The sequence below is a fragment of the Saccopteryx leptura genome, chromosome 3 (genome assembly GCF_036850995.1).
Source record: "Saccopteryx leptura isolate mSacLep1 chromosome 3, mSacLep1_pri_phased_curated, whole genome shotgun sequence".
NCBI classification, from domain to species: Eukaryota; Metazoa; Chordata; class Mammalia; order Chiroptera; family Emballonuridae; genus Saccopteryx; species Saccopteryx leptura.
The window spans coordinates 82,433,152-82,445,763 of NC_089505.1; the positions used below are offsets into that span (position 1 = coordinate 82,433,152).

Genomic DNA, 12,612 nt, shown 5'->3' on the forward strand with positions numbered 1-12,612 from the left:
TTTCCAGCTTCAGAAAAATACAAAAAAAAAAAAAAAAAAAAAGTATCTTTAAGTCGCCTGTGGTTCTAGGTGATGAATATTAAAGATCAGAGGGTAGCAAAGAGGTTATTTTATTATTATTATTTTTACAGAGACAGTCAGAGAGAGGGATAGACAGGGACAGACAGACAGGAACAGAGAGATGAGAAGCATCAATCATTAGTTTTTCATTGCCCGTTGCAACACCTTAGTTGTTCATTGATTGCTTTCTCATATGTTCCTTGACTGCGGGCCTTCAGCAGACCGAGTAGCCCCTTGCTGGAGCCAGCAACCTTGGGCTCAAGCTGGTGAACCTTTGCTCAAACCAGATGAGCCCGTGCTCAAGCTAGCAACCTCAGGGTCTCGAACCTGGGTCTTCCGCATCCCAGTCCGACGCTCTATCCACTGTGCCACTGCCTGGTCAGGCAAGCAAAGAGGTTATTAAAGTGCATTCGGAGCTTTCCCTGTCTGTGGGATCCATCATAGGGAATAATGTTGTTCTGGATCCTCCTTGAATTTGTTAAGCACTGTCAGGATGCTATGTGTCAAAGACATAGGTTATTCAAAAGAGATCTCTGTAATGTGGCACAGAGAGGTTAACAGGTCTCTGGGAATGTAACTCTGGGACTGAGGATTTTAGAGAGATAGCGTGAACAGTACGGTGTGGATATATATGGATGTAGTGAGGACTGATGGCCCCAAGCCCTGGCGTGGGGACCAGATAAACAGGAGCCCATCTTTGGCTGAGCCTAACAGTTATAGTCTGAGACACTTCAAGGGAATTGCTTTACAGGAGGGATGGGGTCCTACAGGCCTGGCCCACAGCTTGGAAGGTATCTATGCGTCCCCATGGCCTGTTGCTGAGGGGCTGTGAGGTCCCCTGTTGCATCAGGAGACCCTGTGAGGAGTGAGCAGACATCACTCCTAGGCCTGGTATCTCCTCTGAGCTGGGGAGCTCTGGAGGAAGCTGAGCTATGGGAAGATGTGTGAGGTGATGGACTGTGGGGTTCTCAGAAAGAGAATTTATGATTTCCTCTGTCACCATCTTGACAGGATAATGTGAATTTTGAGGATGTTGCCCTGTACTTCTCCCGGGAGGATTAAAGTCTCCTTGATGAAGCTCAGAGACACATGTACCACGATGTGATGCTGGACAACTTTTGTACTTATATCCTCTGTGGGTAAGATTCTCACAGTCTCACCAGTGACTTGGATTAGGCTCAGTCCTGCCTCATTCTTTTTTCTTGAGAAGGTGATCTGTCCTCACATGTGGTCCGTAGGCACTGCTTTCTTTTTTTTTTTTTTTTCTTTTTTGTATTTTTCCAAAGTTAGAAGCAGGGAGGCAGTCAGACAGACTCCCGCATGTGCCCAACTGGGTCCACCCAGCAAACCCACCAAGGGGCGATGTCTGCCCATCTGGGGCGTTGCTCCATTGCGGCTGGAGCCATTCTAGCGCCTGAGGTGGAGGCCATGGAGCCATCCTCAGTGCCCAGGCCAACTTTACTCCAATGGAGCCTTGGCTGCAGAAGGGGAAGAGAGAGAGACAGAGAGGAAGGAGAGGGGGAAGGGTGGAGAAGAAGGTGGGCGCTTCTCTTGTGTGCCCTGGCCAGGAATCAAACGTGGGACCTCCACACACCGGGCCAATGCTCTACCACTGAGCCAACCGGCCAGGGCTTAGGCACTGCTTTTTTTCTCTGGCTTTCTGTTTTTCTAGGGCTGGGGGGGGGGGGGGTTTGCTCTGCCTTCTTCTCTGCTGCAGGCCCAATAACTGCTGCACTGAACTCTTGTGGTTTAGGATTGCAGTGAGCCTAATGCATTTCCCCATGCTTTCCCCCTTCCTGCCAGGTCAGTGTTTCCAGGTCCATAGTACTTCATTTAGTCCCTTCCCTTAGCTGACATTTCCCAGGCATTGTCATTGTCACTACTTTCCTGAACTGTGGGCTATTTCTCAAGACTCTTTTGCATGATTTGTAGAATTTAGTTTAGATTTTTTCTCTTTTTTTTGTTTTTGTTTTAATACTGCTGGTCTAGAATATGGTATATATTTCCAGTGTACAATGTAATAATCCGATGTATGTATATATTGTGAAATAATTGCTATAATCTAGTTAATTAACACTTCCATCACTTGATATAATTAATTTTTTTTCCTTTTGGTAATAGTACATAAGATATACTCTCCCAATAACTTCTTTTATTTTTTTAAGACTTTATTTATTGGTTTTACAGAGAGCAGGGAGCAAGAAGTATCGACCCATAGTTGCTTCACTTTAGTTGTTCATTGCTTGCTTGTCATATGTGCTTTGACTGGGCAAGACCAGGGCCTCGAACCAGTGATCTCAGTGTCCCAGGTTGACGCTCTATCCACTGTGCCACCACAGGTGAGGCTCCCAATAACTTTTAAATGTAACATACAGCATTATTAACTATAGTTACCATATTTTACGTTAGATCCTCAGAACTTAATTATCTATTTTTTCTTTAATATTTCTTTTAAATTTATTGATTCTAGAGAGAGGAGAGAGAGAAGGAAGGGGGGCGGCAGTAGGAGAGGAAACATCAACTCAGAGTAGTTGTTTCTCATATGTGCCTTGACCAGGCAAGCCTGGGGTTTCAAACAGACGACCTCAGCATTCCAGATCGATGCTTTATTCACTTTTTCATCATTGCCACTGTGCTGACTAATCCATTCTACTATTTTGTCATTTTTACCCTGACTTCTATTTCATAGAGAACCTCCACGTCTCTAGACTTCATATCTCACACATTTCTCTCATCTCTTCCTCTATTGCTCTGCAACATTGGTCCACATGTGACATGTGATAAGCATGTATCTTTAAATGGGCCTCAAACAGTAACTAATCTGTTAAAATTGGTTTAGTTGTGTGTTTTTTTTTCAATTTTTTTTGTTTTTTTTAATAATTTTTTTATTTTATCTTATTATTTATTTATTTTCTGTATTTTTCTGAAGCCAGAAACGTGGAGAGACAGTCAGACAGACTCCCGCATGCGCCTGACCGGGATCCACCCAGCACGCCCACCAGGGGGCGACGCTCTGCCCACCAGGGGGCGATGCTCTGCCCCTCCGGGGCGTCGCTCTGTTGCGACCAGAGCCACTCTAGCGCCTGGGGCAGAGGCCAAGGAGCCATCCCCAGCGCCCGGGCCATCTTTGCTCCAATGGAGCCTTGGCTGTGGGAGGGGAAGAAAGAGACAGAGAGGAAGGAGAGGGGGAGGGGTGGAGAAGCAGATGGGCGCTTCTCCTGTGTGCCCTGGCTGGGACTCGAACCCGAGACTTCTGCATGCCAGGCCGACACTCTACCACTGAGCCAACCGGCCAGGGCAAGCCCAGGGTTTTGAACTGGCGACCTTAGTATTACCAGGTCGGTGCCTTATCCACTGCACTACCACAGGTCAGACCTACAATTGGTTTTTTCTGAGTTTGGACATGTGCTTTTCCACAGTCTAATGTCACCAGCAGAAAAGATCCTATAGAAATCTTGTTGAAGAACAAGTCTTAGAATATGCTTAGCTTTTTTGTGTTATATCTGACTCTTGTGTCCTTTCCTGGTGATGACTTCACCATTCTTTTGCCTTAGCAGGGGTCTCAAACTCACGGCCTGCGGGCCGCATGCGGCCCGCCCACCAATTTTGTGCAGCCTGCAGAGTAATCAAACTTCGTGGATTAGTCTGCGGGCCAGTCTGCAGCCGCACAAAATTGGTGGGCGGGCCGCATGCGGCCCGCGGGCCGTGAGTTTGAGACCCCTGCCTTAGAGGTATAGTCATGCCCAATAGCCACTTCTACAACCAGATTTTTACTTCTCTCATTGAAAAGCTTCCTACAGACTCCTTCCTAGATATGACAGAGGCACATTTGTGATAGTGTTGCTCCTTTCCTATAGTCAACATGTACTTTACCAGCATTTATATACATTCAGGTTGATGATGTGGAGCAGAGGATGTAGAAGCACCCAGTGAACAGAGTGTTTCTGTAGGAGTGTCATAGACCATTACCTCCAAGGCAGCTCTGCCTTACCAGAAGACCCACTTCTGTGAGAATTGTGGTCCCTTCTTGAGGGACATATTCCAGTTGACTAAGCGCCAAGGAATGCCACACAGCCGACAGTGTTCAGGTGTGGGGTGTGTATGAAACAATGTGCTTTTAGTACACACCTCCCACATGACCAGAAGTAGCACCATGTCAAGAAACCCGTCAGAAGCAGTGTGGACAGGGCCTTGTTCGGGATGAGCTCTGGATTCCATATTTCAGAGAAGTTTCTTACCCGTGCTGAAGTTGAGAAGGACTTCCTGGCCAACTCAGAGCATCTGCAGCAGCCGAACACGTACACCAAGGAGGAGTCCAACCAAATCACCTGTGCTGGACAACTGTACAAAAGAGAAAACTTCATTTCACCCAGGGAAAGTATAACAAAGCCTTCAGCCCCAGACACACACACATTCGGAACTAGGATGTCCACACCGGCAGGAAGTGTTTTGTGTGCTGTGAGTGTGAGAAAGCATTCAGATACCAGTCTTCATTTGCTGTTCACCAGAGAGTACACTCTGGGGAAAGGCTTAATGTGCATGGTGAATGTGGCAATTCTCTTTGGCGAAGCTCAACCCTCAATTGGCATTGAAGAATTCATTCTGGGCCAAGGCAGTATAGGTGTGGCAAATGTGGGAAATCCTTTAACCAAAAATTTGTCCTCATTTATCCCTGGAGAAGTCACATTGGGAAAAAAGGTGACATGTGCCATGAGTGTGTGCAATCTTTTAGCCAAACAGCCATCCTTATTTGACACTGTAGTTCGCACTGGAAAAAGGCATGGTGAGTGCATGCAATGTGGGAAGTAAGTTTTACCTCTTTGTACATTGGAGAGCTCACACTGGGAAAAGGCCTTATGAATGCAGTGAGTGTGGGAAATCTTTTACCAGTAGTTCAATACTCATTCTACACCAGAGAGTACATACAGGAAAAAGGCCTTTTGAGTGCAGTGAATGTTGGAAATCCTTTAACCATCAATCTTACCTCACTCAACACGAGACTTCATAGTAGAAAAAAGTCTTATGAATGTAGTGAATGTGGGAAATGTTTTCTCTTGCCCTGGCTTGCGTTATCATCTGAGAGTGCACACTGGCAAAAGACCTTATAAGTGCAGTGAATGTGGAAAATCTTATAGCCAAAGGTCCAACCTTGTTCAACATCAGAGAGTTCACACAGAAGAAAGGCCTTTCCAGTGCAGTGAATGTGGGAAATCTTTTCAGCTGCTTCCAACCTCAGTAATCATCAGAGTTCACTTAGGAGAAAGACCTTATGACTGCAGTGAATGTGGAAAATCCTTTATTCAAAGACATCACCTTACACACCAGAGAGTTCACACAGATGAGAGGCCTTATCAGTGCAATGAATATGGGAAAACTTTTCCAGCTGTTTTTTTTTTTTTTTTTACAGGGACAGAGAGAGTCAGAGAGAGGGATAGGTAGGGACAGACAGACAGGAACGGAAAGAGATGAGAAGCATCCATCATCAGTTTTTTTTTGCAAAACCTTAATTGTTAATTGATTGCTCTCTCATATGTGCCTTGACAGCAGGCCCTTAGCAGACTGAGTAACCCCTTGCTTGAGCCACGACCTTGGACCTCACGACCTTGGGTCCAAGCTGGTGAGCTTTTTCTTTTTCTGCTCAAGTCAGATGAGCCTGCGCTCAAGTTGGCAACCTTGGGGTCTCGAACCTGGGTCCTCTGCATCCCAGTCCAACGCTCTATCCACTGCGCCACCGCCTGGTCAGGCTCGGCTGGGTTTTTTTTTTTTGTATTTTTCTGAGGTTGGAAATGGGGAGGCAGTCAGACAGACTCCTCCATGCACCCGACCGGGATCCACCCGGCATGCCCACCAGGGGACGATGCTCCACCCATCTGGGCCGTTGCTCTGTTGCATCCAGAGCCATTCTAGCGCCTGACGCAGAGGCCACAGAGCCACCCTCAGCGCCTGGGCCATCTTTGCTCCAATAGAGCCTTGGCTGCAGGAGGGGAAGAGAGAGACAGAGAAGAAGGAGAGGGGGAGGGGTGGAGAAGCAGATGGGCGCTTCTCCTGTGTGCCCTGGCAAGGAATCGAACCTGGAACTCCTGCACACCAGGCCAACGCTCTACCACTGAGCCAACCGGCCAGGACCTCAGCTGGTTTTAATTTCAAAAATTGTCAGAGCCCAACGAGGCGGTGGTGCAATGGATAGAGCATCAGACTGGGATGCGGAGGACCCAGATTTGAGACCCCGAGGTCTCCAGCTTGAGTGCAGGTTCATCTGGTTTGAGCCCCCCACCCCCAATCAAGGCAAGTATGAGAAGCAATCAATTAACAACTAAGGTGCTGCAACGAAGAATTGATGCTTCTCATCTCTCTCCCTTTCTGTCTGTCTGTCCCTATCTGTCCCTCTCTCTGACTCTAATAAAAAAAAAAAAAGAAGAGTCAAACACTGGGGGAATGCATTCGGGGGGACACTAGAATCTATGTAAACACAATAAATTAAAATCAATTAAAAAATAATAAGAAGCCTGACCTGTGGTGGCGCAGTGGATAAAGCGTAAACCTGGAAACACTGAGGCTGCTGGTTCAAAACCCTGGCTTGCCTAGTCAAGGCACATATGGGAGTTGATGCTTCCTGCTCCTCCCCTTTCTCTCTCTCTATCTCCCCCCATCCTCTCTAAAATGAATAAATAAATAAATTAATTAAAAAAAATAAAAATAATAAGAAGAAGACTCACATTTTGGATACAAAACCTTGAGTGACCATGTTAGTTACATGCTCACCTTAATTTTGCTTTATTCAGACATCATGGCTAAAACTTTTCTGAGATTTTTTTTTGTGTGTGTATTTTTCTGAAGTTGGAAATGGGGAGGCAGTCAGACTGACTGACTCCCGCATGCCCCGACCAGGATCCACTAGGCATGCCCACCAGGGGGCGATGCTCTGCCCATCTAGGGCGTTGCTCTGTTGCAACCAGAGCCATTCTAGTGCCTGAGGCAGAGGCCACAGAGCCATCCTCAGCGCCCGGGCCAACTTTGCTCCCATGGAGCCTTGGCTGTGGGAGGGGAAGAGAGAGACAGAGAGGAAGGAGAGAGGTAGGGATGGAGAAGCAGATGGGCGCTTCTGTGTGCCCTGGCTGGGAATCGAACCCGGGACTCCTGCACGCCAGGCTGCGCTCTACCACTGAGCCAACCAGCCAGGGCCTTTTTCTGAGATCTTAACTGTCTTCAACATCCACTGATGTTTCACCAGAACTATTTCCAAATTACTACATAGTTATTGCTAATAGCTTTCTGTCATTTTTTTTTTTTTTTTTTTTTCATTTTCTGAAGCTGGAAACAGGGAGAGACAGTCAGACAGGCTCCCGCATGCACCCAACCGGGATCCACCCGGCACGCCCACCATGGGGCGACGCTCTGCCCACCAGGGGGCGATGTTCTGCCCATCCTGGGCGTCGCCATGTTGCGACCAGAGCCACTCTAGCGCCTGAGGCAGAGGCCACAGAGCCATCCCCAGCACCCGGGCCATCTTTGCTCCAATGGAGCCTTGGCTGCGGGAGGGGAAGAGAGAGACAGAGAGGAAAGCGCGGCGGAGGGGTGGAGAAGCAAATGGGCGCTTCTCCTGTGTGCCCTGACCGGGAATCGAACCCGGGTCCTCCGCACGCTAGGCCGACGCTCTACCGCTGAGCCAACCGGCCAGGGCTGTCATTTTTTATTTTAAACCATTTTGTTCCCCCCGATATAAGTTAAATCATCATGGAGGTGAGTCCCTACAATAACAAGAAAAGTGATAATTGCTTTCCAGTGAGGAGTTGAAATAGTCAATTTAATATACCCCCAGCATGTAAAATGCAAATTACAGAAAGCTATTAACAATGACTGTAGTGATTCAAAGGTACCCTGTTTCCCACAAAATAAGACAGTGTTTTATATTAATTTTTGCTCTAAAGATGCGCTAGATCTTATTTTCAGGGGAGGCCCTATAATTTCTAAGCTTGAAAAAAATTGCACTAGGTCTTATTTTTGGGGAAACAGGGTAGTAGCAGCAATAGTTCTAGTGACACATCAGCAGATGATAAAAACTATGGAATGTGCCTGACCTGTGGTGGCACAGTGGATAAAAGCATCAACCTGGAATGCTGAGGTTGCCAGTTCAAAACCCTGGGCTTGCCAGGTCAAGGCACATGTGGGAGTTGAGGCTTCCTGCTCCTCCCCCCTTCTCTCTCTCTCCTCTAAAATGAATAAATAATTAAAAATAAATTAAAAACAAAAAAACTATGGAATGATATATACGTTTAAAAAAAATCTTTTTGGCCTTTCTGGGAGACTGCAAGCCAACAAAGTCCTAGCAGTTTAAAGCTTAAGCTAAAGGCTAAGCTCTTCCCCACAACTCCATATTAGCTGTGAAGCTGTGTTTCTATTAGTCCCTTCCCCCCACCTTGCTTGATTAAGTTGTTAAAGGCAATTTACATGCCCTTCCTCTCACTCCTTGTTTGTTCTGCTGTTGATTTCAGCTATGCTTGGTGGGAGGATTCCTATTTAAGCCTTAAGAGAATTCCTGGCCTGACCAGGAGGTGGCGCAGTGGATAGAGCGTCAGACTGGGATGCTGAGGACCCAGGTTCAAGACCCCGAGGTCGCCAGCTTGAGTGCGGGCTCATCTGGTTTGAGGAAAAGCCCACCAGCTTGAACCCAAGGTCGCTGGCTCCAGCAAGGGGTTACTCGGTCTGCTGAAGGCCCGCGGTCAAGGCACATATGAGAAAGCAATCAATGAACAACTAAGGTGTTGCAACGCACAATGAAAAACTAATGATTGATGCTTCTCATCTCTCTCCATTCCTGTCTGTCCCTATCTGTCCCTCTCTCTGACTCACTCTCTGTCTCTGTAAAAAAATAAAAAATAAAAATTAAAAAAGAATTCCTGTTTATGCCTCAAATATGTGACTTTGTATGAGATATCAGAGACTTCCTTTATGGCCTAGGGCTCTACAATATATATAATAAAGCAGACCTCAGGGGTTTTGCTTTGCTCTTGCAAGCCATGGGCTGTGCAAAGAGACCTCCTGATCCCATCCTTTTTCTCTTGAGTTTATTTCTTCATCCCCCACCGTTCTCATTCAGGACCTGGACAATTACTAGCCGCCCTGGTCCTGGTCGGCTGCAGGCCTTACCGGTGGTGGCACAGGGGATAGCATCGACCCTAAGGTCTCAGGTTCAAAACCTGAAAGTTGTTGCTATCTTGAGAGTGGGAACATGGAAATGATCGCACCGTTCTCTGGCTTGAGCCCAAAGGTTGCTGACTTGAGTAAGAGGGCGCTGGCTCTGCTTGAGCACCCCCACCCCCGTCAAGGCACGTATGAGAAGCAATCAATGAACAACTAAAGTGAGGCAACTATAAGTTGATGCATCGCATCTCTCTCCCTTCCTGTTTATCTCCCTCCCTCTCTTAAATAATAATAATAATAATAATAATAATAATAACATTGATGGATGTGCGCATTTGGATCTATAGCCTCTCGGGGAACGTCTGAAATAATGTTGAGCCCCTGGGACCCAGCTGAACTTCACAGTTTGAGGTTTCTCCAAACACTGGGGTGAACAAGCGCAGGCAACGCACCGCTCTCGCCAGAACTGGAGTTTCTGCCGCTTCACACAGTGACCAAGACGGTGCTAAGACTTTAGATCCAGAAACTGCATCTTCCAGCTGCATTCAGAATCTAAAATTTTCTGCAGGAGGTCAGAGCCAGAACGCCAGCGCCAGTTGGTGGGAACTACATTACCCGGTATGTTCTGCGCAGAGCGGCAGCCTGGGTGGGCCAATGAATTCTCAGGAGGGAGGTGTTACCGTGCGTGGCACCGAGCGGAGCTCCGGGGAGGGACTTCCGGCGTCGGGAGGGACTTCCTGTATCCTCCTCCCGGCGGTCATTTTGGCTGCTGGGGTGTGTTCTTCTTCTGGGCGGCGGTTCCCGGCGCGGGGTCGTGGCCTGGGGACGGCGACCAACAAGTCAGCGGGGTCGTCCCCACCTCAGAAAGGCGCGTCGTCGTAGTCTTGGCTGTGGTCCCGCCCAAGATGGTCGGGACCGGGATGCGAACCGCCGGCCCGCCCCGCTCTCAGAATCCAATGGCGGCGGACCGCTGAGGCGCCGGGCAGAGGTGAGTGAATGCGCGCGTCCTCTTTCTGGTCTTGGTCGTGCATGCTTGATGTCCTATTAGAGCCCGAGCTTTGCGTCTATCAGGTGTCCCCAGTTAGACTTCCCCATGCAGTGGGACATTCCTGCTTATCAATCAGCAGGGCTGGCAGCCCCTTTGAGACTTCCTTTTGAGGCGGCTATGAGGACGCTATTTATTGGTACTGAGACCAATCGCCACCGGCAGAAAGACACAAGACGGACACACAAGTTAGTTGTGAGAATCACACAGGCAGTTTATTATTCACAAATCCTTTTGGCGTGCCTGGGTACAGCTTAACGGGCCCCGTGGACGTACTCCTCTCGGCTGTCTTTGGTCAGAGCGGCGTGGAGACAGGTCCACATTCATGTTGGAGTCTGGGTGACTGACTACCTCAGCAGAAGTCTCCTTAGCTTTAGTACCTTTTCTGGCCAACGCCTTCTAACAAGTGTCAATCTACAGGGTTATCACCTCAAACCACTTTCTTGGGAGGTGGTGGAGCCGTTTTTATGTTAATCTACTGAAATGTTACATTAAGCCACTTTTAAGATGTTCCTAGGGAAGCCTCCTGTTTACGTTAATCCACAGAGTTATGACATCAAGCCACTTATTTAGAGATAACTTCACACACACACTAACTGAGCCCTGCACGAAAGTAGAGTCTTCTGTTTATCCGGTCTGTACACACTAGATTAATTCCTATCCAGACGGGATAACTTTAATTTCCTTAGTTGCTTTTGATATTATATCCTAATTATTTCTATGTATTGTCCATATTTTTCTATATTTCTATGTATTTAATTACTATAACACTATATTACTGCAACAGTTTACTTGTACGGTTGGGGTGTAATTAGGTGTGGGGGTGGGTTACAGGAGGAGGAGAACAGTGTTTGAGGTGGAACCACGCCTGTAATAACAGGCTGTGTATTTTCCGTTCTCAGGACTATAGGAGCCATAGGGGATTTTAAACAAAGGAGGGACATGAATTATATTACAGTTTTACAAGTTTCCCAAAGGTTGTGCAATGCTAGAACAGATTGAAGGAGGGGAAGACATTGAAGCACTAGGTGTTTGAAGCTTCCTTAAATTTTTTATTCATTTTAGAGGGGAGAGAGAGAAAGAAAGGGCCGAGGAGCAGGAAGTATCAACTCCCCTATGTGTCTTGACCAGAGTAGTGCATGAATTTATTATTTTTTTTACAGTGACAGAGTCAGGGAGAGGGATAGATAGGGACAGACAGACAGGAACAGAGAGAGATGAGAAGCATCAATCTCTATTTTTTGTTGTGACACCTTAGTTGTTCATTGATTGCTTTCTCATATGTGCCTTGACCGTGGGGCTGCAGCAGACTGAGTAACCCCTTGCTCGAGCCGGGAACCTTGGTTCCAAGCTGGTGAGCTTTGCTCAAACCAGATGAACCTTCGCTCAAGCTGGCGACCTCGGGGTCTCGAACCTGGGTCCGACGTTCTATCTACTGCGCCACCGCCAGGTCAGGCTGAATCTTTTTTTTTTAACAGCACAGAGCTAGTCAGATGAAACACTGAGGCACAGAGATTAGACATCCAGCCCTAGTTTAGTGGACCTGGCTCAAGGGCCAGGCATGAAACCATTGAGACCTGACATGTTTGTATTTTTTTGTGTGTGTGTGTGGCATCTTACTGGAAAGAAGTGTCGCAAGATTATCTTAGTATGGGGACGTAAAATTGCTTGGAGGTAAAACTGAGCTAAGAGCATTCTGGAAACCATAGGTCTCCTTATTTCCAGATGGGAATCAAGAGCAGGAGGACAGGATTCAGGACTGGAATGGCCGTTTGAGAAGTTGGGTATCTATTCTGGAGGTAATGGGACATTTGGATCAGAGGAGGCAGATGACCTTACCCCCAGGGCTTGGGCTCCATCGGTGCACAGTAAAGAATCTATTGTGAGCCCTGGCCAGATAACTTGGTTGGTGTTAGAACATCCTCTGGATAGTAGGGGTTGCCTGTTCGATCCCTGGTCAGGGCACATACAGACACAGATTGATGTTTTTGTCTCTCTCTCCCCCCCTTTCTCTCTAAGATCAATCAATAAATTTTAAAAATTGTTAAATAAAAACTACTATGTGGTTGAGGGAAGAGGGAAAACCAAAGTTGAGACAACTGCAGTAATTCAGTTGCAGGTTCGTGGAACCAGAATTCCAGGAATATTAGGAGAAATGGCTAGATTCTGGATGTGTTTTTATTAAGAACACGAGATTTCCTGAGCAAGGAAAGTGCCCTGATCTCCTTGTGTTGCTATAACAAAATATCATAAACTAGGTAACTTATATAAACAGGAATGTCACAGTTCTGGGTGCTAAAAGAAGGGAGGGACTTTTGAAATTAGAAACTTTGTTTTTCTAATGACAGAAAAATGAAAAGTCATGG

The 12,612-nt window shown here is 47.1% G+C and overlaps 1 protein-coding gene, 1 long non-coding RNA gene and 1 pseudogene across 5 annotated transcripts in view; all 3 read left to right on the top strand.

Annotated features, from left to right (window-relative positions):
* LOC136399481 (zinc finger protein 211-like) overlaps positions 1–12,612 on the top strand; it is a 67,722-nt gene that overhangs the window by 43,257 nt on the left and 11,853 nt on the right. Inside the window, exons 1-2 of one of the 4 annotated variants that reach the window (XM_066374681.1) lie at positions 10,073–10,189; positions 11,972–12,045. The exons of 1 other annotated variant lie outside the window; for it this stretch is intronic. The gene's annotated coding sequence lies outside the window, so the exon portion shown is untranslated. Of the gene's footprint in view, positions 1–9,730; positions 9,820–9,957; positions 10,190–11,971; positions 12,046–12,612 lie in introns of those variants that run through there. 2 more of the 4 variants (XM_066374682.1, XM_066374680.1) reach the window with 2 other exon arrangements.
* On the top strand, positions 1,076–8,773 carry LOC136399513 (uncharacterized). Its single transcript, XR_010750165.1, has 3 exons — positions 1,076–1,199; positions 2,248–2,399; positions 8,553–8,773. It is a non-coding gene; the product is annotated as an uncharacterized lncRNA (long non-coding RNA).
* On the top strand, positions 3,968–8,445 carry LOC136397209 (zinc finger protein 256-like; annotated as a pseudogene).